Source organism: Canis aureus, chromosome 33 (assembly GCF_053574225.1).
Source record: "Canis aureus isolate CA01 chromosome 33, VMU_Caureus_v.1.0, whole genome shotgun sequence".
Classification (NCBI taxonomy): domain Eukaryota; kingdom Metazoa; phylum Chordata; class Mammalia; order Carnivora; family Canidae; genus Canis; species Canis aureus.
This window is the reverse complement of record NC_135643.1, coordinates 2242969-2269457: the sequence shown is the minus strand read 5'-3', so window position 1 is coordinate 2269457 and position 26489 is coordinate 2242969. Positions and strand designations below refer to the sequence as shown.

At 38.5% G+C, this 26489-nt stretch overlaps 1 long non-coding RNA gene across 1 annotated transcript in view; it reads right to left on the bottom strand.

Moving 5' to 3' along the window:
• Positions 1-26489, bottom strand: part of LOC144304131 (uncharacterized) — a 138936-nt gene that overhangs the window by 8548 nt on the left and 103899 nt on the right. The gene's annotated exons all lie outside the window — the stretch shown is intronic.

The window sequence follows — 26489 nt, the reverse complement described above, 5'->3', positions numbered from 1 at the left end:
TTTTTTTTTTTTATTTCTTGGTTGACTCATCAGTTTTTTAGTAGTATGTTGGTTGGGATTTTTTCAGTGTTTTTTTTTTTTTGTAATTCTAATTTCATACCATGTGTCAGAAAAATGCTTGAGAATAATTTGAATCTCCTTAAATTTATTGAGACTTGTGGCTTAACATGTGATCTATCCTGGATGATGTTCCATGTACACTTGAAAAAAATCTATATTCTGCTATTTTTGAATAAAATATTCTATATGCAGTTGACTTTGAACAATGCAGTGGTTAGGGGCACCAAGACCCTGTATTCTAAACTCTGTGTGTAACTTAATCCTTAACTACTAAACCCTTAGCTACAAACAAAATCTACTGTTGACTGGAATACTTATTGTAACATAAACAGTTAGTTAACACATTTTTTAAGTAATGTTTTTCCTTACTACTTTTATGATTCTCTATCTTTAATTTTTGATAATTTATTATAATCCTTCTTTGGACCTCTTTGGGTTCATCTTGTTTGGAGTTCTCTGTGCCTCCTAGACCTGGATGTCTGTGTCCTTTCCCAGGTTAGGGAGGTTTTCAGATATTATTTCTTCAAATATGTTTTTTGGAGCTGAGAAGATGGCAGAGGAGTAGGGTCCTCAACTCACCTGGCCCCACCAACTTACCTAGATTACTTTCAAACCATCCTGAAAACCTATGAATTCGACCTGAGATTTAAAGAGAGAACAGCTGGAATGCTACAGAGAGAAAGGTTTTCCGCTTCTAACAAAGTAGGAAGGCAGAAAAAAAGAAAAAAGGATCAAGTGGGGGAGGGGCCCTGTGAGGGGCCGGGCTAAAGCCAGGCTATGAAAGCCTCTTGAACAGGAAAGCCCAGCCCTGGAGAAGCAGGAACTTTTAAAATCCACACCGGATTCTTCCTGACAGAAAGACAGAAAGGCACTCAGCAGGGAAATCGGGCAGAACCGCAGGAGGGGCAGGGACACCTCCAGTCTCCCGGGGTCACTAACAGAGGAAGTGTGCCCCGGAGGAGAGTGCACCTCACACCATGCCGATCTCGGTAAAGGGCTGGGGTGCGCACCCGGCGGGGCCTCGGGGAGAAGCCGGTGAGTCGGGGGGCTCCGCACAGGGGTCTGCGCCCTGCTGCCTTTGGGAGCAGAGGCCCCCAGAACAGGATTCCAGCATCTCAGGCCGCAGATCCCAGTGTGTTGGGGGACACAGCCAAGGATCCTGCTGTGGGTCCTGGGAGACAGGTCACAGGACAGCGAGGACACGCCGGCCACCCGGCGCCCCCAAACTGTGCAGGTCAGCACCTCCCGCAGCCCCGGGGGCATCCAGGCCAGTGCGGAGGGAAGATTGCAGGTGGTTCCTGGGGGAGCGGACTCCAGAGCTGGAAAGCTGGCTGCTGCCAGTGGTGTTGTTCTTCCTGGTGTCACCTAGTGCCTGGGACGGAGCGGGGCTGCCAGGGAACAGGGGCCTCATGGGGTAAACAGCTCCCACTGAGCCTGGCCCCGGGGGCGGAGGGGGGCATCTCCCCCAGGTGCACACACCTGAGAATCAGCACAGCAGCTGCTCCCCCAGAAGACCAGCTGGGAGGACAGGGGAAGAGCAAGTTCTTGACCGAGCAGCCCTGGAAAACTCCAGGGGAGGTCAAGGGATTTACAGTTTATAGAACCAGAGGGTAGCCCTCTATTTTTTTTCTTCCTTTTTCCAGTACAACTCATTTTTATATCAGACTGTAAATTTCTGATTTTTTGTCTCTTTTCCCACCTTAAATACAATAGTTTACCACCTCTTCATTTTTAAGACTCTTCCTTTTCGACTTTCAAATTTCTACAATTACACGTCCTAGATATATTTGCCACTGCTAGATTCCCGTCAACATACTCAACTTAATTTTGAGAGATACACAAGATATGTTTTTTTGTTTTGTGTTTTTTGTTTTCTCTGCCTCGTTTTATTCTACAATGGCGGAAGTTAATACCTTCTAAAACATGACCAGCATGCACCCAGACCCAGTGGTATACCGTGCTGGTTCATTCTGTGAGATTCCTCATTCCCATTCTGCCCCCTCTTTTAACTCATTTATGTTTTGGTGGTCATGTTGGGGCCCTCTACAAGTATTTCTGGTTTATATAAATTTGGGACTGAGCATCTTCTAACACACAGAACTTAATATACTCAGAACCAAGAGGATCACCCTCTAGGACCCCAGGTAGACTACATTCTCCCTCCATGACAACTTTAACACCATCATCATCTCCCAGTCTCCCCACCCCCCGCTTTTTTTCTTCTCTTCTCCTTTTTTTTTTCTTTTCTCTTCTTCTTTGGGATTCTTGGCCTTTTATTTTTTACTACTTCGTTTTAAAATTTGTTTTTCACTTTAGTGGTCCTTTTGTTTATATAGTTCTGATCTTTGTTTTCAATTTCTGGTCTCTGACCTCGGCAAAATCATTTAGGGTGAAATTTACTTAGGTCGTGGTTGATATTCTTGACTCAGCCCGCTTATACAGCCACTCTGCACTGAGCAAAATGACTAGAAAGAAGAACTCAACACAAAAGAAAGAATCAGGAACAGTATTCTCTGCCACAGTTACAGAATTTGGATTAGCCAGGAAATTAGATAGAATTAAAAAGATTCGTGGAAACTAATGAAAAGGAAAATAAAACTGTTCAAATTTTTGGAATACAGCAAAAGCAATCCTGAGAGCGAAATACATCGCCAATACAAGCATCCCTCAAAAAATTGGAAAAAACTCAAATACACAAGCTAACCTCCCACGTAAAGGAACTGAAAAAAAGAACAGCAAATAAAACCTACACCAAGCAGAAGAGAAGAGTTAATAAAGTATCGAGCAGAACTCAATGACATAGAGACCAGAAGAACTGTACAACAGATCAACAAAACCAGGAGTTGATTCTTTGAAAGAATTAATGAGATCGATAAAACATTAGCCAGCCTTATTAAAAAGAAAAGAGAAATAAAATCATGAATGAAAGAGAAGAGATCACCATCAATACCAAGAAAATACAAATGATTTTAAAAACATATTATGAGCAGCTATATGCCAAAAATTAGGCAATCTAGAAGAAATGGATGCATTTCTGGAAAAACACCAACTACCAAAACTAGAACAGGAGGAAAGAGAAAACCTGAACAGGCTAATAACCAGGGAGGAAATTGAAGCAGTCATCAAAAACCTCCCAAGACACAAAAGTTCAGGGTCAGATAGCCTCCCAGGGGAATTCTACCAAACTTTTAAAGGAGAAACAATACCTATTCTACTAAAGCTGTTCCAAAACATAGAAAGGGACAGAATACTTCCAAACTCATTTTATGAGGCCAGCATCACCTTGAATCCAAACCAAAGACCCCACCAAAAAGGAGAATTATAGACCAATATCCCTGATGAACACAGATGCAAAATTCTCAACAAGATACCAGCCAATAGGATCCAACAATACATTAAGAAGATTATTCACATGACCAAGTGGGATTTACCCCTGAGATGCGAGGCTGGTTCAACACTCATAAAACAATCAACGTGAGAGATCACATCAACAAGAGAAAAAACAGGAAACATATGATCCTCTCAATAGATGCAGAGAAAGCATTTGACAAAATACAGCATCCATTCCTGATCAAAACTCTTCAGAGTGTAGGGACACAGGGAACATTCCTAGACATCTTAAAAGCCATCCATGAAAAGTCCACAGCGAATATCATTCTCAATGGGGAAACACTGAGAGCCTTTCTCCTAAGATCAGGAACACGACAGGGATGTCCACTCTCACCACACTGCTATTCAACATAGTACTGGAAGTCCTAGCCTCAGCAATCAGACAACAAAAAGGAATAAAAGGCATTCAAATTGGCAAAGAAGAAGTCAAACTCTGCCTCTTTGCAGATGACATGATACTGTACATAAAAACCCAAAAGACTGCACCCCAAGATTGCTGCAACTCATACAGCAATTCAGCAGTGTGGCAGGATACAAAATCAATGCCCAGAAATCAGTGGCATTTCTATACACTAACAATGAGACTGAAGAAAGAGAAATTAAGGAGTCAATCCCATTTACAATTGCACCCAAAAGCATAAGATACCTAGGAATAAACCTAACCAAAGCGGTAAAGGATCTATACCCTAAAAATTACAGAACGCTTCTGAAAGAAATTGAGGAAGACACAAAGAGATGGAAAAATACTCCATGCTCATGGATTGGCAGAACTAATATTGTGAAAATGTCAATGCTACCCAGGGCAATTTACACATTCAATGCAATCCCTCTCAAAATACCATGGACTTTCTTCAGAGAGTTGGAACAAATCATCTTAAGATTTGTGTGGAATCAGAAAAGACACCAATAAGCCAGGGGAATTTTGATAAAGAAAACCAGAGTTGGGGGCATCACTAGGAGGAGAATAGGAGTTTTAGTGTCCAGCATCAGGGAAGGAGAGGTCTAGAGAGAGGAAAACACAGACTTCCTGTGCTAGTAAATCATGCTGCCCTCATTGCTTATATTTTCTCTCTCCAGTAGGCTTCAGGTTTCCAAAAGACCCTTGTACTCAAGGGTTGGAGTTTAGGTTGTACTACAAAGCTGTGGTCATCAAGACAGTGTGGTACTGGCACAAAAACAGACACAGAGATCAGTGGAACAGAATAGAGAATCCAGAAATGGACCTTCAACTCTAAGGTCAACTAATATTCAACAAAGCAGGAAAGACTATTCACTGGAAAAAGGACAGTCTCTTCAATAAGCGGTGCTGGGAAAATTGGACAGCAACCTGCAAAAGAATGAAACAATCATTTTCTTGCACCATACACAAAGATAAACTCAAAATGGATGAAATATCTAAATATGAGACAAGATTCCATCAAAATCCTAGAGGAGAACCCAGGCAACACCCTTTTTGAACTTGGTCACAGCAATTTCTTGCAAGATACATCCATGAAGGCAAGGGAAACAAAAGCAAAAATGAATTATTGGGATTTACTCAAGATAAAAAGCTTCTGCACAGCAAAAGAAACAGTCAACAAAACAAAAAGACAACCTACAGAATGGGAGAAGATATTTGCAAATGACACATCAGATAAAGGGCTAGTATCCAAGATCTATAAAGAACTTATGAAACTCAACACCAAAGAAACAAACAATCCAATCATGAAATGGGCAAAAGACATGAAGAGAAATCTCACAGAGGAAGACATAGACATGGCCAACACGCACATGAGAAAATGCTCCACATCCCTTGCCATCAGAGAAACACAAATCAAAACCACAATGAGATACCACCTCACACCAGTGAGAATGGGGCAAATTAACAAGGCAGGAAACCACAAATGTTGGAGAGGATGTGGAGAAAAGGGAACCCTCTTGCACTGTTGGTGGGAATGTTAACTGGCGCAGCCACTCTGGAAAACTGTGCATGTTCCTCAAATAGTTAAAAATAGACCTGCCCTATGACCCAGCAATTGCACTGTTGGGGATTTACCCCAAAGATACATGCAATGAAACGCCGGGACACCTGCACCCCGATGTTTCTAGCAGCAATGTCCACAATAGCCCAACTGTGGAAGGAGCCTCGGTGTCCATCGAAAGATGAATGGATAAAGAAGATGTGGTCTATGTATACAATGGAATATTCCTCAGCCATTAGAAACGACAAATACCCACCATTTGCTTCAACGTGGATGGAACTGGAGGGTATTATGTTGAGTGAAGTAAGTCAATCGGAGAAGGACAAACATATGGTTTCATTCATTTGGGGAGTATAAAAAATAGAGAAAGGTTTAAAGGGGAAAAGAGAGAAAATGAATGGGAAATATCAGAGAGGGAGACAGAACATGAGAGACTCCTAACTCTGGGAAACGAACAAGGGGTAGTGGATGGGGAGGAGGGCAGGGGGTTGGGGTGAGGCACTTGATGGGATGAGCACTGGGTGTTATACTATATGTTGGCAAATTAAACTCCAATAAAAAATACACAAAAAATTGGGGTTTTTTGCTACCTTTCTCTATTCTCCTTTCTAATTTGAATGTTGGTATGCATGATGTTTTCCCAAAGGTTCCTTGAACTACCTTCATTTTTAAAAATTATTTTACTTTTAGCTATTCAGTTTGGGTGTTTTCCATTTACCCTGCCTTCCAGATGGCTGATATGTCCTTTGGCACCATGTAGTTTGCTGTTGATTTCCCCCTATTGTATTTTTTATTTCAGTCATTGTATTCTTTAGTTCTGATTGGTTCTTTTTTATACCTTCCATCTCTTTGTTGAAGTTCTCACTGTGTTCCTCCATTCTTCTCACAAGATTAGTGATGGTGAGCATCTTTATGACCATTAGTTTGAACACTTATCTGGTAAATTGCTTATCTCCATGTTATTTAGTTCTTTTTCTGACATCTTGTCTTGTTCTTTCATTTGGAACTGTTTTCAGTCTCCTCACTTTTGCCTTACCCTCTATTAGGTAGGTCAGCTATGTCTCCTGGTCTTATATAGTAGGTGTCATATGTGACCCAGAAGGGCAATACCCCTGATCACCTAAGTCAGATGGTCCAGAGGTGTCACCTGCATGGGCTATTTGTGCCCTCCCATTGTGGTTGGGCCACTGGTGGGTGGGGCTGGCCCCTAGGCTCACTGACTACAAAATCTATCCATGACTGCTGTGGCACACTGGTGAGTGGGGTTCATCCACAACCACCAGGAGTGGGAGACTCTTTTGGGGGGACACTAGTGCCAGCCAAGGCCACCCACAATGTGTGGCAGGGTGGGAGCCACTCTGGGTGGCAATGGGGAAGGGTATGCAGTCTTGGCCGGAATCATCTGCCAAGTGTAGCCAAGCAGTAACTATTTTGGAGGAGTGCTGGGTGAGGCCAGCTCACAGGGAAACATTGGGGTGGAGTAAGCAGTGGTAGTCAGGTAAACAGAGAGTGTCAGGAATGGTACTTGCCAGCACTGGATCAGCTAGGTAGAAGAATAAGAAAAATGGTATTTTCTAGCACCTCTATTCCCAGAGATAGTTTTTACAGATCTTGGCCCCTTTGGCTCATGCCCTATAATTTAGTCAATAACTCTCTGTATGGCACAGGTGTTTTTCAAACTATGCTTCTTTGCTGAGACTTGGAGTGAGTTAGTCTGTGCATGAGCCCTTTAAGAACAGTCTCAATTTCTTATAGCTCTCTGGCCCACCCAGAGTTAAGCAAAACCAATTTTCAAAGGCAAATGTTAGGGGGCTTGTTTTCTCAGTGCAGATCCCCAGGGCAGGAGTGCCTGATATGGTAGGGCTTGAACTCCTTGCTCCTCAGAGAGGGCCTTCACATTTGTAACATCCCTTCCTCTTGTGGGTTGCCCCATTAGATGTGTGTTCTGTCTAAACTACATCTTTGCCTCCTCCTGCCCATTCTGATGTGGCTTTGTTTTTATATCTTTAGTTGCAGAAGCAATATCCTAGTCATGAGGACATTTAAAAAGAGAGTTGTTCCATATGTTGTTATAGTTTTGGTGTGTCCATGAGAAAGGGTAAGCTCAGGATCTTCCCACTTTGCCATATTAATCCCCATCCTGTAAGTTTAACTTTATTAGAAACTGCCAATTTGTTTTTCAAAGTGGTTATACTATTTTATATTTGCCCCAGCAATATATGAGAATTCTAATTCTCTATATTCTTGCCATCAGGTAGTCTCAGTTTTTGTTTATAGCCATTCTCTTGGTATATAATAATATGTTAGTGTTGTTTATTTGTTATATTTATTTCTTTAAGATTTTATTTATTTATTCATGAGAGACACAGAGAGAGACAGAGACAGAGACACAGGCAGAGGGAGAAGCAGGCTCCATGCAGGGAGCCCAATGTGGGACTTGATCCTGGAACTCCAGGATCACGCCCTGAGCCAAAGGCAGACACTCAACTGCTGAGCCACCCAGGCATGCCTATTTGTTATATTTAGTATGTTATATGTAGTATATGTCCCCGATGACTAAAAATGATGAGTATCTTTTAATATATGTACCATTATCATATCTTTTTATATTTTTAGGATCAAGTTATTTGCCCATTTTTAAAACTAGGTTATTTGTCTCATGATTATCAAGTTGTAAAAGTCCTTTATATTTTCTGGATACAAGTCTTTAGTCTCAGATATATACAATGCAAATATTTTTTACTAGTTAGCTTGTCTTTTTATTTTCTTAAAGGTGATATTTGAAATACAGAAGTGTTTAATATCAATGGAGTTCATTTATTAAGCTTTTCTTTCATAGTTTGTGCTTTTGTTATATCAAAGAAACCTGTACTCCAAGTTTATGAAGATTTTTCTGTTTTATTGTATAAGTTTTACAATTTTTGTTTTTAAATTTCAGTTTATATTCCATATAGAGCTGTCTTTTGCATTTGGTGGGAGGTAAGAATTGAGATTTATATATATTTTTTCATATGGTTGTTCAGTTGTTGTTCAAATACTTTATTGAAAAGAAATTCTTTCCTCCATTGAATTACTTTGACATATTCAATTTTAAAAATAAATATGGAGCTATTAAAATTTTCCATTTATTTTTATGTCTTTGTATCCATGTCTTTCAAAAAATAAGATCATCTAAGTTGTCCAATTTATTGTATAAATTTGTTTATAATAATTCCCTTTTATGCTTTTAATGTCTTACACTGATGTTTCCTCTTTTCTTCCTGATTTTAATCATTTGTATCTTCTCTCTCTTTTTTGACTAGACCAATTAGAAGTTAAATAATTTTTTCAAAGAATCAGCTTCTGGTGTCATTCATTTTTCCCTATAAATTATGTTTTCCATTATGTCGATCCCATTCATATTTTTATTATTTCTACATTTACTTACTTTTGGTTCAATTTTTTCTTTTCTTCTAAGAAATCTGCTTAATGTGGAATCTTGTATCCCTACTTTTAGACTTCTATTCTTTTCTAATATAAGCACTTGAAGCTCTAAATTTCCTCTAATCAGTTCTTTAGCTTCAGCTGATGTAGCGTAATTCTTATAAATTACGATGTGTTGCATTTTCATTATTATTTATGTAAAATATATCCTAATATTTATTGTGATATATTCTATGATGCATGCATTATTTAGAAGTATGCTATTTAATTTACAGTATTTGTGGATTTTCAACATCCCTTTGTTATTGATTTTTAATTTATTCTGTTGTGATCAGAGAACACACTATATGATTTTTAGTGCTTTAAATTTCTTTAGGCTTTTTATGGCACAGTGTGTGGTCTTTGTGAGTGCTCCATGTACATCTGAAAATAATATGTATTCTGTTGCATAGAGTGTTCTATAAAGGATGCTTAGATCAAGTTGGTCAACATTGCTGTTTCATTCTTCTATATTCTCTCTATTCTGCCAACTACTGAGAGAAAAGAATTGAAACCTTCCAAATATTGTGAGTTGATTTCTGGTTTTAATTCTGTCAGTTTTTGCTTCATGTATTTCTGAAGCTCTGTAATTAGGTGCATACACATTTATGATTATGTGTTCTTGATAACATTCAGTTAACATTATAAAATGTTTCTCTTTATCTCTAGAATTATTTCTTGTCCAAAAGTGAAAAGGGTCTAAAGTGTCTCATCCAAAGCATCACTCTGGTTTTATTAAGATAAATATTTGCAAAGTATAAATTTTGTATCCTTTTATTTTAACTTGCCTGAGTGTTTAAAATTTATTTATGGTGTGTTTCTTACAAATAACATAGTTTGGTTTTGCTGCACCTTCACTTATTTTTGTATCCTGATCTATTAAGTACAGTAGCACCTGACACATCAGTGACACAAAAGTGAGGAAGATAGCAATCGTTCTATAACACAAAATGCAAGAAATATTTGCTATTTTTCTAAAAAGAGTTATACAAGTTAATTTCTTCTCATATCAATGTTTAGAATGTCAATACCTCTGTTTTTATTACCCTTCTGACCCAATAATTAAGGAAAATAGTGAACTGTTAGTACTTTGTTTTGTTTTTGTTTGTTTGCTTCAAGTTTTAATTTAAATTCCACTTAGTTAACATATAGTGTAATATTATTTTTAGGAGTAGAATTTAGTGATTTATCACTTACATATAATACCCAGTGGTTATCACAGCAAGTACCCTCCTTAATACTCATCATCCATTTAACCTGAGACTGTTAGTTCTTAGTTACTTTTGGATGCCATTGCCAATGGTCCATGCCCAGGCCCACATGGGGTTCAACGATAGGCTGTTGACTTTGGTGAGACTTATTTATCCTCTCTCCAGTTGCTGAGCTCAGACATGGGCCCTCCATGGAGCTTAGAAGGCTGAGATGATTAGTGCTTTCCTTGAGTATCCAGGCAACCATCTCTACCAGTGATTCAACTATCTCCAGTGCGCTTCATCAGATGAACCAGACCATTTCCCTCTACTTTTATTTTTTAAGATTTTATTTATTTATTCATGAAAGACACAGAAGGAGAGAGAGGCAGAGGCACAGGCAGAGGGAGAAGCAGGCTCCAGGCAGAGAGCCTGATGTGGGACTCGACCCGGGTCTCCAGGATCACACCCCGGGCTGAAGGCTGCACCAGCCACTGGCTCCCTCCCTCTACTTTTATAGAACAGAGCCCTCTTCATCTTTTCTCTTCAAAGCCAGCCTAATTAATTTTGCTTTCTACAGAAGGTGAAAATTACACCCTTCTGCAGGGGTGAAAATTGGGGATGAGCATGAAGAAAAGGAGATGTTTTCTGATTTCTTTCTTCCAGGAAGAGCCTATAGTGCACAAAAAACAAAACAAAACAAAACACCCTGCACATGATACCAAATAAATCTTTCAACAATTCACTGTTACACCCTTAAGTTAAACATTTCATGAGTCATTCTGCTAGTTTAAAAGAAATGTTTAATAAGACTGAACAGGAAAAGAACTATTTTTATGAAAGCTTAAAGAGCAGGCTAAGTCAGCCATGACTGAGCTGCAAGTGCCCTACCCAAGAACTACAGGATTACTGGGTTACTGACCAGGAGTAGTTAGAGTAGTGCTGAAATCTAGAGGAATTCTCCCCATTTCCATTCAAGTAATGGCTTCATGAGTTAGAAGGAGTAATCCTCCAATTCTTTCTGTTTTCTTCTTTAGTGACTGAACTATGTGTTCAATGGTATTCAGCTTCATTGAACTCCTGTGTTTAAGATCTAAATGTAGAAGAACGTAAAAAGAATGAACATCCTAGAATTTACAGAACATGGAGAGAACTGCAAAACAAGTGTTAGCTCTTTTTGTCCAGGCAGAGGTAAAATGAACCAGTGAGGAGGATCCTTCATGCTTGTCAATTCTCATTCAAGCAATGTTGAACTTCTGTGTGCAAAGGGACATACTGTGAACCTGTAGTTTTATTTTACTCTCTCTCTCCCATACCCTTTTGGAGAAATTATAGCTGAGGTAAAAGTCTGCTTTACACTATCGCCTTGTCTTTCTTTCCTATTGGGCTATAAGTCCTGTAGACTAGGGAATATCTTGGGAATGAAAGCAATGTAAACAAAACAAAACTGAAACAAAAAAACAAAGAACAGCTTTCCCTTTCCATATGCAAATTTATTCTCTCTTTTTGAAATTGGAGCAAAAACCAGACCACCAAGCATCATTAGCGCTATGCTCACTCCCTAAGAATGAATATGCTATAAGAGATTGAGCACTCTGTTTTAACAATGAACTGTTTTGGTATCATATTCCTGGGGGGAAAAACATTTAAAAGGGATGAGTCAAGAACTGTTCCATAGTTGAAATTGAAAAAAAAAAAATCATTCTCCTTAACAGAAATTTTGCTGCTAAAAACTATTTGCTGGAAGTGGAGCAATACTTTGCATAGCTAATATCCTCTACAGGACTGTTATATAATACAAAATGAGGAAATGTCTAAATATAGCATAAGACTTTTTGCCTCTAGTTAGAGGGCTAGTTTTTCCTAAGATACCTGGTAGTCAGTGAAGCTAGATACCCTTCTAAGACCCCTTTTAATCTATGACCCCTGTGACTCTAGATAGCTTTTTATCTACTGTGGTCACTCTAACCATTTTTATCCTGGTAAAGTCATCTTTTAAATGAAACCTAAGGATCAGAGACAATGGCAGCAGTTATTGCTGTTTAGCAGAAGAAAATTAAGATAAAAGGAAAGAAATGTTGCTGCTTTTCCATCTTCTGTTTCCCTCTCACAGTTTGCACCCTATAATTTTCTTCCTCTGTTATAAAAATGGTAGCACTTAGAGTGTTTATTCTCAGCTAGCACCATACTAAGTGCTTTACCTTGATTAGCTCACTTACTCTTAACAACAAGCTTATAAGATGTGCAATATTTATATCCACATTTACAGATGATGAAACTGAAGTACAAAAAGGCTAAGGGAGTTACCCAAATTTGCACACCTAGTTAATGGCAGAGCCAGTGACTTGAGCCCAGGCAGACTTGCAACTAAGTCTATGATCCTTTTCTTCCCAGTCTTATTGAGATGTAATTGATATATAACATTGGATGAATTTAAGATGTACAGTGTGATGATTTGATATATGCTGCACAGTGATTACCACCACAGTGTTAGTTAATATCTTCATCATATCATATAATTACCACTTTTGTTAGGTGGAGATAAGCACATTTAAGATCTACTCAGCAAAAAAAAAAAAAAAAAAAAAAATTCTACTCAGCAACTTTCAAGTATATAATACAGTATTGTTAACGATAGTCACCATGCTGTACATTAGATTCCCAGACCTTATTCATCTTATACCTGGAAGTTTGCATTCTTTGACTAGCATCTCTCCATTTGCACCACCTCCTAGTCTATTCTACTTTCTGTTTCTATGATTTCGACCTTTCTCAGATTCTACATATGAGTGATATACAGTATTTGTCTGACTTATTTCACCTAGCATAATGCCCTCAAGGTTCATCCAAATTGTTACATGACTGAATAATATATACATCTATCTCATATCTTCTTTATCCATTCATTCATTGACTGGCACTTAGATTGTATCCATATCTTGGCTATTGTGAATAATGTGTTGCAATGAATATGAGAAAACAGATATTTCTTCAAGATCCTGTTAGCATTTCCTTTGAATAACTATCCATAAGTAGGGTTGGTGGATTATATGGTAGTTCCATTTTTTATTTTTTTGAGAAAAACTCGTATTGTTTTCCATAATGGCTGTACCAGTTTACATTTCCACCAGCAGTGCACAAGGGTTCTCTTTTCTTCTCATCCTCACCAGCACTTGTTATCTCTTGACTTTTTGATGACAACTATCTAACAAGTGTGAGGTGTTATCATGTGATTTTGATCTGCATTTCCAAGATGATTAGTGGTGTTAAGTACCTTTTCATGTACCATTTGTATGTCTTCATTGGAAAAATGTCTATTAGATTCTTTGCTCATTTAAAACTTAGATTATTTGGGTTTTGATCATTGAGCTGTATGAGTTCTTTATAAATTTTGGATATAAATCCCTTATCAGATATATAATTTACAAATATATTTCTCCCATCCCATAGGTTGCCTTTTCATTTGTTGATTTTTTTCTTTTTATACAATCCTACTTATTTTTTCTTTTTTTCAATTTAAATTCAATTAGCCAACAAACTGTATGCTATTCATTTTAGATGTAGAGTTCAATTATTCATCAGTTGCATATAACATCCAGTGCTCATCACATCACGTGCCCTTCTTAATGCCCATCTCCCAGTTAGATACCCCATCTCTCCACTCCCCTCCCCTCCAGCAACCCTCAGTTTGTTTCTTATAGTTAAGGGTCTGTCATTGGTTTTTCTCCCTCTCTGATGACTTCTCATTCAGTTTTCCCTTCCTTCCCCTATGATCCTCTGCATTATTTCTTATATTCCACATATGAGTGAAACTATATGATAATTGTCTTTCTCTGACTTTTGCTCAGCATAATACCCTTCAGTTCCACCTGGGTCATTGCAAATGGTTAGTATTCATCCTTTCTGGTGGCTGAGAAATATTCCATTGTATAGTATATATATAATGGTATATAAATATACACCACATCTTCTTTATCCATTCATCTGTTGATGGACATCTTGGCTCTTTCCATAGCGTGGATCCTGTGGACATTGCTGCTATAAACACTGGGGTGCAGTTGCCCTGTCAGATCACTACATTTGTGTCTTTGGGATAAACCTCAAGAGTTAAAAATAGAGCTACCCTACTACCCAGCAATTGCATTGCTAGTCCTACTTATTAATATTTGCTTTTGTTGCTTATGCTTTTGATGTCCTATCCAAAAAAGTCATTGCCAAGACCAAAATTGAGGAGCTTTTTCCCTATGTTTTCTTCTAGGAGTTTCATGGTTTCAAATCCTATGTTTACATTTTTAATCCATGTTAATTTTTGTGAGTGGGTTAAGACAGGGGTCCAATTTCTTCTTTCTGCATATGCTTATCCAGTTTCCTGACGCTATTTATTGAAGGGACTATATTTCCTCATTGAGTATTCTTGGCTCCCCGGTCAAATGTTGGGTTGATCATTTTCGTGAGGATTTATTTATGATTTCTTGATTCTGTTTCAACGGTCTATGTGTCTATTTTATGCTAATGCTATACTATTTTGATTATCAAAGCTTTGTATTATAGGTTGAAAATAGTATGATGCCTCCAATTTTATGTTCTTTCTCAGGATTGCTTTGGCTATTAACGGTCTTTTGTGTTTTCATATGAATTTTAGGATTTTTTCCTAAGAAAAATGCCACTGGAATTTTGGTAGGGACTATACTGAATCTGTGGATGGTTTTGGGTAGCGTGGAACCAGAGTCTGTGCTTTTAATGATTAAGCTCTAGGACTTCTTCATGATAAATACCAGAGCTGAAAGGGAATTTAGAAATTCCTTCAAATCCCTCATTTTATGGATTCAACAAAAGGATAGTTAAATTATTGCTTTTACTATTTGTCCTATCCTGTACCAAATTTATGTATCCCAGCTTTATCCTGTTTTCTTAAACAGTTATCCTGTTTTCTTAAATGATTTCAGTTTTCAAAAACTGAAATAAGGCAGTATATAAATGAGATTCCAACTCTACTGGGTATGTGCTGGTTTCTCCAGATTCACACTCTTATCCTGCTTCCTGTCCTGGGAAGATGACTTATGTGGGTCACATCAATGGGTGCCCTTGTTCTCTGTTTTCCGGTTGGGTTGGATCAGTGGAAGTACCAACAGAAGGTTGAAGGAGAAGAGTGAGCTATATAATTGTTTGTTGCTGCTTAACAAACTACCCCAAATTTAGTGGCCTAAAATAACCACTTTATTAGGCTCACAAATTTTGTGGGTTAGGAATTCAACAGAACATGGTTGGATGGCTTGTGCTTGCTCCCCTATGTTTAGCATTTTATCTTGGAGTCAAACACTAAAGGTGGCATCACAGCCTGGACTTTGTTACCTAAAGATCTGTTCATTGACATGTCTAGCAACTGATGTTACTTATTGGCTGGGACTTCAACTGAATGCTTGGCCAAAATATCTCCATATAACTTCTACACCAGGGTGAGTTTGGGTTTCTTCACAGTATAACACTTGAGTTCCAAATACTGATTGTCCCCCCAAAAGCAGATGGAAGTGTATAGATTTTTTATGTTTTAGCATTGGGAGTTGTATAGTGCCACTTCTATCATCCTCTCTTGGGCACGATAATCACAAAGCTCTGCCAAGATCGAGGGAAAGTAATAAAGATGCCAACACTTGATAGGAGAAATGTCAAGGTCACAGTGTAAGAAAAGCATATGGATGGGAGAGATCTTGTAGTCATCTTTGGAAAATACAATGGGTCACAAGATTGAAGTTAGAGGACGAAGTTTATAGAAGTATGGCTCAATTGGAAAGCCATGGCTAAAAGGGAAAGAAATATACTGTAGAATTTATGAAAATGTGGAAAGAAAGAGTATGTCATACAACCAATATAGAGTACCCCAGGGCTTGAAAATAAATTATTGGACTCAGAACAGAGTTCCTAAAATACCCCCAGTTCCTCTTGTGTAAATGTATGGTTTTGCTCACAGTGTGTGTGTCCTTTCAAAGAACTTCTTTCCTTCTTCTTCCCCTGTCTCTCTCTCTCTCTCCCTCTTTCTCTGAAAGAGGATATCATGAGATAATATGGGTGGGGAGATCTTTCTAGGCAAGAAAAAATACTCAGTGTTTCCCCCTTTAAAACTCCATTAATCTTGCTGTAGTATGCAAAGCAGTTTTTAGGAGAAAGGCAAGAAAAAATACTCAGTGTTTCCCCCTTTAAAACTCCATTAATCTTGCTGTAGTATGCAAAGCAGTTTTTAGTAGAAAGGCAGGATCTAATTATTCTGGAGTGATGTTAGAAAGGCCGTTAGCACTGTTTCCATAAACATTTTCACAGGATCATAGATAAATAGGATAACACTAAAAACAAGGTCCACAAATGTGTATAGCTCACTGTAGTCATGGAATTATTGAAGCAAAAAGGAACCTTAGAACCTATTTCTGGCCCAAGTCCATTATTTTTCAGGCATGGAAATTTTTGCAGGAAAAGAGAAGTGACACATTTAAGGTCTACACTGCTTGGACTCTTGTCAATTCTGAAAAATTTGGAATAGGTCCCAAGTCAAAGTCCCCATTATTTTCAGAGATGTATATTTTAAATTATTTTTTATTTTGAGATAATTACAGATTCACATGCAACTCTAAGGGACATGCTTTCAGTTTCTCTCATTGATAATATCTTGCAAAACTATAGTACAATTGTATAACCAGGATGCTGACATAGGTACAGTCAATATCTATGTCACTTTCTTTGCCACAAGGATCCCTTGTATTGCCCTTTTATAGCCACACATACTTTTTTCTATGCCACTCCTACCTGAACCCTTGGTAACCACTAATTTGTTCTCCCTTTCTCTCACTTAGTCATTTCAGGAATGTTACATGAGTGGAATCATATAGCATGTAAGCTTTGGGATTTGCTTTTTTCACACAGCATAATTCTCTGGAGACACATCCAGGTTGTCAAATGTATCAATTTGTTCTTCTTCTTACTGCGTAGTACTCCATGGTATGGATGTACCACTATTTAACCATTCCCCTATTGCAGAACAACTGGATTGTTTTCAGTTTGTGCTATTATAAATAAAGCTTTTATAAACATCATATTCAGAGTTTTGTATACAAACATTTGTCTGGGATAAATACCTTGGAATGTAACTGCTGCATTGTATGGTAGTTGCATATTTGGTTTAAAAAAAAAAAAACCCTGCCAAACTGTTTTCCCTGTTGGCTGTATCTTTTTATATTCCTACCAGTAATGTATGAGTCATCCAATCTTTCCATATCTTCACTAGCATTTGGAGTCATTGCTATTTCTTATTTTAGCTGAACTAATAGGTAGGTAGTACTATATCTTTGTGATTTTTTTTATTTTTTTAATTTATTTTTTATTGGTGTTCAATTTACTAACATACAGAATAACCCCCAGTGCCCGTCACCCATTCACTCCCACCCCCCGTCCTCCTCCCCTTCTACCATCCCTAGTTCGTTTCCCAGAGTTAGCAGTCTTTACGTTCTGTCTCCCTTTCTGATATTTCCCACACATTTCTTCTCCCTTCCCTTATATTCCCTTTCACTATTATTTATATTCCCCAAATGAATGAGAACATATAATGTTTGTCCTTCTCCGACTGACTTACTTCACTCAGCATAATACCCTCCAGTTCCATCCACGTTGAAGCAAATGGTGGGTATTTGTCATTTCTAATGGCTGAGGAATATTCCATTGTATACATAGACCACATCTTCTTTATCCATTCATCTTTCGATGGACACCGAGGCTCCTTCCACAGTTTGGCTATCGTGGACATTGCTGCTATAAACATGGGGGTGCAGGTGTCCCGGCGTTTCATTGCATCTGAATCTTTGGGGTAAATCCCCAGCAGTGCAATTGCTGGGTCGTAGGGCAGGTCTATTTTTAACTCTTTGAGGAACCTCCACACAGTTTCCCAGAGTGGCTGCACCAGGTCACATTCCCACCAACAGTGCAGGAGGGTTCCCTTTTCTCCACATCCTCTCCAACATTTGTGGTTTCCTGCCTTGTTAATTTGCCCCATTCTCACTGGTGTGAGGTGGGATCTCGTTGTGGTTTTGATTTGTGTTTCCCTGATGGCCAGTGATGCAGAGCATTTTCTCATGTGCGTGTTGGCCATGTCTATGTCTTCCTCTGTGAGATTTCTGTTCATGTCTTTTGCCCATTTCATGATTGGATTGTTTGTTTCTTTGGTGTTGAGTTTCATAAGTTCTTTATAGATCTTGGAAACTAGCCCTTTATCTGATATGTCATTTGCAAATCTCTTCTCCCATTCTGTAGGTTGTCTTTTAGTTTTGTTGACTGTATCCTTTGCTGTGCAAAAGCTTCTTATCTTGATGAAGTCCCAATAGTTCATTTTTGCTTTTGTTTCCTTTGCCTTCGTGGATATATCTTGCAAGAAGTTACTGTGGCCGAGTTCAAAAAGAGTGTTGCCTGTGTTCTTCTCTAGGATTTTGATGGAATCTTGTCTCACATTTAGATATTTCATCCAATTTGAGTTTATCTTTGTATATGGTGAAAGAGAGTGGTCTAGTTTCATTCTTCTGCATGTGGATGTCCAATTTTCCCAGCACCATTTATTGAAGAGACTGTCTTTCTTCCAATGGATAGTCTTTCCTCCTTTATCGAATATTAGTTGACCATAAAGTTCAGGGTCCACTTCTGGGTTCTCTATTCTGTTCCACTGATCTATGTGTCTGTTTTTGTGCCAGTACCACACTGTCTTGATGACCACAGCTTTGTAGTACAACCTGAAATCCGGCATTGTGATGCCCCCAGATATGGTTTTCTTTTTTAAAATTCCCCTGGCTATTCGGGGTCTTTTCTGATTCCACACAAATCTTAAAATAATTTGTTCTAACTCTCTGAAGAATGTCCATGGTATTTTGATAGGGATTGCATTAAACGTGTACATTGCCCTGGGTAACATTGACATTTTCACAATATTAATTCTGCCAATCCATGAGCATGGAATATTTTTCCATCTCTTTGTGTCTTCCTCAATTTCTTTCAGAAGTGTTCTTAGTTTTGAGGGTATAGATCCTTTACCTCTTTGGTGAGGTTTATTCCTAGGTATCTTATGCTTTTGGGTGCAATTGTAAATGGGATTGACTCCTTAATTTCTCTTTCTTCAGTCTCATTGTTAGTGTATAGAAATGCCACTGATTTCTGGGCATTGATTTTGTATCCTGCCATGCTACCGAATTGCTGTATGAGTTCTAGCAATCTTGGGGTGGAGGCTTTTGGGTTTTCTATGTAGAGTATCATGTCATCGGCGAAGAGGGAGAGTTTGACTTCTTCTTTGCCAATTTGAATGCCTTTAATGTCTTTTTGTTGTCTGATTGCTGAGGCTAGGACTTCCAGTACTATGTTGAATAGCAGTGGTGAGAGTGGACATCCCTGTCTTGTTCCTGATCTTAGGGGAAAGGCTCCCAGTGCTTCCCCATTGAGAATGATATTTGCTGTGGGCTTTTCATAGATGGCTTTTAAGATGTTGAGGAATGTTCCCTCTATCTCTACACTCTGAAGAGTTTTGATCAGAAATGGATGCTGTATTTTGTCAAATGCTATCTCTGCATCTAATGAGAGGATCATATGGTTCTTGGTTTTTCTCTTGCTGATATGATGAATCACATTGATTGTTTTACGGTTGTTGAACCAGCCTTGTGTCCCGGGGATAAATCCTACTTGGTCATGGTGAATAATTTTCTTAATGTACTGTTGGATCCTATTGGCCAGTATCTTGTTGAGAATTTTTGCATCCATGTTCATCAGGGATATTGGTCTGTAATTCTCCTTTTTGGTGAGGTCTTTGTCTGGTTTTGGAATTAAGGTGATGCTGGCCTCATAGAACGAATTTGGAAGTACTCCATCTCTTTCTATCTTTCCAAACAGCTTTAGGAGAATAGGTATGGGAATCGTCCCGTGCATATTCTCAGACCATAATGCCTTGAAATTAGAACTGAATCACAACAAGAAGTTTGGAAGGACCTCAAACACGTGGAGGTTAAGGACCATCCTGCTAAAAGATGAAAGGGTCAACCAGGAAATTAAGGAAGAATTAAAAAGATTCATGGAAACTAATGAGAATGAAGATACAACCGTTCAAAATCTTTGGGATGCAGCAAAAGCAGTCCTAGGGGGGAAATACATCGCAATACAAGCATCCATTCAAAAACTGGAAAGAACTCAAATACAAAAGCTAACCTTACACATAAAGGAGCTAGAGAAAGAACAGCAAATAGATCCTACACCCTGGAGAAGAAGGGAGTTAATAAAGATTCGAGCAGAACTCAAACAAATCGAGCCCAGAAGAACTGTGGAACAGATCAACAGAACCAGGAGTTGGTTCTTTGAAAGAATTAATAAGATAGATAAACCATTAGCCAGCCTTATTAAAAAGAAGAGAGAGAAGACTCAAATTAATAAAATCATGAATGAGAAAGGAGAGATCACTACCAACACCAAGGAAATACAAACGATTTTAACAACATATTATGAACAGCTATACGCCAATAAATTAGGGAATCTAGAAGAAATGGACGCATTCCTGGAAAGCCACAAACTACCAAAACTGGAACAGGAAGAAATAGAAAACCTGAACAGGCCGATAACCAGGGAGGAAATTGAAGCAGTCATCAAAAACCTCCCATGACACAAGAGTCCAGGGCCAGATGGCCTCCCAGGGGAATTTTATCAAACGTTTCAAGAAGAAACCATACTTATCTTTGTGATTTTAATTTGCATTTCCCTGTTGACTAATGATGTTGGACATCTTTTCACATGCTTACCATCTGTATATCTTCTTTGATGAAGTGTGCTATGGGTGTATTTTTAACTGTTTAATATGAGTGAAGTTTATCTACCCACCCATACTTTGACCGTAAGGGGACTTGTTTGCCAAAGTTCTTGTCCCTGATGTTCACAAAAGGAAACCAACTTACCCACCATACTGCAGCCCCACTGGGCTTCTTATCAGCATTTCAATCATGCCAAACTTTTCATATTTGACCAGAAAACACAGTAGCTCTGTGACCATGTGGCTCACCCTTCTTAACTTTGAATCTCTACTTAAAGGTAACTTCTTCAGGAAAGTTTCCCCTGAATTCTTTAGTTGGTTTTCTCTGTCAGTCTCCCTTGCAGCTCTGGTTTCTTTCTTCTTTATCTTCATCTACAGTTTTACTTGTTTGCTTGTCACAGTCTTCACTTACATTTTGTGTAAACTGCATTAGGCCAGGGATCTTGTATCTTTTCTCACTTGAAGTCCTGGTATCTGGGCTAAATGCCAAGTGTGTAATAAATCCTGATTTGGTGAATGAATGGGAACATTTCTGTGACATTTTTTTTATTATTCATAGAGATGCAGAGGGAGAGAGAGAGGCAGAGACACAGGCAGAGGGAGAATCAGGCTCCATGCAGAGAGCCTGACGTGGGACTCGATCCAGGGTCTCCAGATCATGCCCTGGGCTGCAGGCGGCACTAAACCGCTGCACCACCGGGGCTGCCCATTTCTGTGACATTTTATCCAGGTTTCAAATTATCACAGACTCCCCACCCCTTGAATGTATTTTCTATCATCTCCTTTTTAAATTTATCTATTATCATCATTATCACCATCCTTAGGAATAAGCTAAGACATGCATCATAATTTACCATGTGAGGTGCTCAATAGTATGAAGCTCCATTTTAGACTGAGTTGGCATTCAGCCACTAAGCATATTAAGTGTATAATTAGCATAGAAAAAATTTTATTTATTGTATTTTTATACGTTATCTGATGCACAATCCAATTTCATAAAGTAAAAATGTTTATATATTATTAAGGCAAATAGGAACATGCACTAAAGTAGCGTTATGGGCTAAATTGTATTCTCCCTCTCAATTTATATGTTGAAGTTCTAACTCCAAGGACTTCAGAATGTGACTGTATTTGGAGATAAGTTCTTTAGAGAGATATTTAAGGATATATGAGGTCATTAGGGTGGGCCCTAATCTTTTTTTTTTAATTTTTATTTATTTATGATAGTCACACAGAGAGAGAGAGAGAGAGGCAGAGACACAGGCAGAGGGAGAAGCAGGTTCCATGCACCGGGAGCCCGACGTGGGAGTCGATCCTGGGTCTCCAGGATCACGCCCCGGGCCAAAGCCAGGCGCCAAACCGCTGCGCCACCCGGGGATCCCGGTGGGCCCTAATCTAATATGACTGCTGTCCTTATAAGAAGAGAAAATTGGGACACAGATACAAACAGAGGAAAGACCATGTAAAGACCTGGGCATGACTATTTACAAACCAATCAGAGAGGTTCAGAAGAAACCCCAACCCTGCCAACACCTTGTACTTGGACTTCTTGCCTCCAGAACTGTGAGAAAATAAATTTCTGTTATTTCAGTCCTAGCAAATTAATACAAGCACTAACAGCAACAATACGTGATGGTAGAATTATAGGAATTTACTGTTTGATTCTCTGCATTTTCTAATTTCTATAAAATGATCTACAAATTTTGTCACTAAAATTACTTTAATACTACCCTGCCTTAAGTTGATAGATTTGGAGCTGGTTTGAGATAAAACTAATGACAAAATAATAAATGAAGAAAGAACAAGTTGGCTAATTATTCTCCTTCTTAACATTGAAGAATCTAAAAATAAAAATACAATTCACAGATGAAGTTGAACTTTTAAAGTCTTGGTCAAAGAAAAATATACTGAATGGTTGATCCTCTGAACAAATTGTGATCCAGGCAAGAAGGCCTGCGTCTTACCTGGAAGTGAATCTTCAGTGTGCTCCATGGCACAGTGCTCCAGGGACTATACATGTGGCTTCCAAGCCCTTAGTTTGACACTCACAGAACAGATAAACCACATACGTTCCTTAGCAACTACTTGGAAACAAATTCCAAACCAGGGCTGCCCCATGCCCAGAGGAATGATGCTCTGGATGTTAATCAGGTATTAGAGTTTGTGGCCTGACACAACCAACCCCTCACATCATTAACAGAATCAATTTGCTCATACATCTTCTTTCACTCCCTTGAATAAGCGTAATAGACCCAGAGTAGCCAAAGATGATTAGATAAAACCCATTGGACCTGAAAACTTTAATAGGCTGGGCCAATCCTCACAAGGAAGATGACTGAGACCCCAAAATGCTTAGAGTAGTGTGTATATACATATATGCATACAGAATATTTATAGCAGTCTACCTCAGTCTGAAGTTAGAGATAAAGAATCCTCAGAGATGTACCAAGACTAAAATTTCTCATGCTATGGACAGCACTTTGGATTCCCTTGATAGGCCTTGTCTAATATCTCAGAGGGAAATACATTTGAGGGATGTTCCAAAATTAATTGCTTATCTTACAACGTTGGGCTAGAAGTTAAAATCCTATCAGCACTACATCTGGAAAATATAAAGGGATTGATTAACAGTTGGAAAAAATGGTACTATAAATGTAGAGTAACTCAATCTCACCAGTGAATATTGTTTAGTAATTACTCTTTTGATAAATTATTTCCTCTTTTCAGCATGCACAAATACAGGTATTTGTTTTATAGCACTTTGGAACTGATAAAGTAGGGAACTGATTTAAGGTCTAGATGTAAAGTATTAAATATACTAATATATAATATATATCTACTCTATATATTTTAATTCTCTAGTTTTACCAAATGCCTGTGCACTAAGAATTTTTAAGAAAGAAAATTGGATAGAATAGTAGTCCTTGTCCTTAGGAGAGTTCATTCTGAGGGAAGAATCAGTCACATGAGACACTGAGTTGAACAAGGGGTCTCAAGGCTGTGATCAAAGAATATTATTCTACTCTCCCCACTACCTGTTCTGACTTGCTCTATAAAACAAATTCTTCTTTGGCTCTTGGAAGAAATCTAGGACATCTCTCATGACTTCTCTGGTAAATCTCAAATAATAAAGTCCTCTGGTCACTTTTAGAGAAATAAAGGCAAGTTTTGGTATTTATACCTTGTGAAAACTGAAATTTCTTTTAAAGTCAAAGATTCCTCTTCCTCCAGCATGAGCTTTTGAGAGAGTCAGTTTGTCCCTCTCCAGTTCACTGTCCCTCGTGTCCCACTCACTCAAACGCCTCAGGCTCCTATAAGTCTAGAGACTAAGGTGAAGATGGGGCCTGGGATGCGCTTAGAGGCAGGAATGGATTTAGCTAGCACTTAGTTAATTTAGTTAGCTTAGGTTTCCTCAGGCCAGGGCAGATGTTTGGTTGACGGGCTCTTCTGTGGGTTGTTAGGAGACCATCCCTGGAAATTGCAAAGGAACTTCTTCTGATATAGATGATAAATTTTCTTCTGAGTAGCTGCTTGTATCACCTCACTTAAATCCCCCAAATCGGGGATCCCTGGGTGGCGCAGCAGTTTGGCGCCTGCCTTTGGCCCAGGGCGCGATCCTGGAGACCCGGGATCGAATCCCACGTCGGGCTCCCGGTGCATGGAGCCTGCTTCTCCCTCTGCCTATGTCTCTGCCTCTCTCTCTCTCTCTCTCTCTCTCTCTCTGTGTGTGTGTGTGTGTGTGACTATCATAAATAAATAAAATTAAAAAAAACTTTAAAAAAATAAAAATAAAAAATAAAAAATAAATCCCCCAAATCGGATGTTCCATCTCTCAGTTGGAGTAACCACCCTTCTAGGGCAGTCCTTTTGAGCAGAGTTTGAAATAGCTCTAAGCTGGAGTTCTTAGTCATGAACCACAAGAAACACTGAGCTGTGAAGGAAAATGTAGCTGGCTCCCAGTGCTTGATTGAGCTCTCTTTGCTCTATTGCTCTATTTAACCACAGCTTCTTGCCTTTAGATCTTTCAGGAGTGTTTCACTCTGTTCCACAAACTACAGGTGTATAGATCAAATGCTGAGTTCATCAAAGCCTGATCACGAAGCTTGAGCAAAGGGAAGAAGGCCTTTATGCCATTTTTATGATGTAGGGCAGCACACTAATAACCATCTCCAAAGAAATCTCTTTTTTTTACTAAATTCCTTTTAACTAATTAATTAATTAATGAGAGACACAAAGAGAGATGCAGAGACATAGGCAGAGGGAGAAGCAGGCTGCCTGTGGGAGCCTGATGCAGGACTTGATCCCATGACCCCAGCATCATGGCCTGAGCCAAAGGCACTCAAACATTGAGCCACCCCGGTGCTCCTTTTTAATAAATTCTATTCTCACTTATATGGCTGGGATATTGACAGGAGGTAAAACTTATCTCTAAGCAACTCCTTTGCATAGGCATACAGCACCTCATTTTGGATCTCAGGGTTGGTTGCTTTTTTGGCTCTAGGCAACATGTAAATCTAGGGTCTCTAGTGCAAGTTTTTATTTAGGAATAAGGAACAAGTTAAGTGATACCAATACAAAGAAGCAAAGAGGCGAATCTAGAATGGGAAACATTTGTTGGTACTGACTCGTCTTTTAGAACAAGACAATGATGAGGAAAAGGTGGGGGGGGGACAACTATACATGCAAGAGACACAACAATCAAATGTAATATGTGGACCTTGTAGATAATGCCAAAGAATTATTTATTAGGTATGATCTGGTAGTGTGGTTAAGAACATCTTTTTTTTTAAGAGCTATACAATAAAGTATGCAAGGGTGATAGGACACAATGCCTCATATTTACTTTGAAATACTTTAGCAAAGAAAAAGATAAAAAGGATGGTTAAGCTAATATGGAAAATCTTGATTGTTGAATCTGGGTGATGCGTAAATGTGATTCATTATTCTTTCTAATTCATGTTTACAACATGTTTTTTAAATTTATTTTTTTAAATTCCAGTATAACATAGTGTTATATTAATTTCAGGTGTACAATATCATGATTCTACAAATCTATATATTACTTAGTGTTCATCACGATACATGTATTCTTAATCCCCTTCACTGATTTCACCTATCTCTTCCTCTCCACCTCCTCTCTGGTAACCACCAGTTCTCTATATTTGAATCTGTTATTCTATTTATCCCATTTATTCCTTGTTTGTTTTGTTTCTTAAATTCCACATGTGAATGAAATCATATGGTATTTGCCTTTCTCAGACTGACTATTTCACTTAGCATTATATTTTTAGATCCATCCATGTTACAGATGGCAAGATTTCATTCTTTTTTCTGCATCTTTTTGAAATGATTATGTGTTTTTTATTCTTTCTCTTGGTAATGTGATGTATCATGTTGATTGATTTGTGAATATCAAATCATCCCTGCATACCAGGAATAAATCTCACTTGATGTGGTGAATGATTTTTTTAATATATTGTTGGATTTGGTTTGCTAGTATCTAATTGAAGATTTTTGCATCAGAGATATTGGCCTGTAGTTCTCTCTCTCTCTCTCTCGGTATATTTTTCTGGTTTTGGTATCAGAGTAATACTGGCCTCATAGAATGAGTTTAGA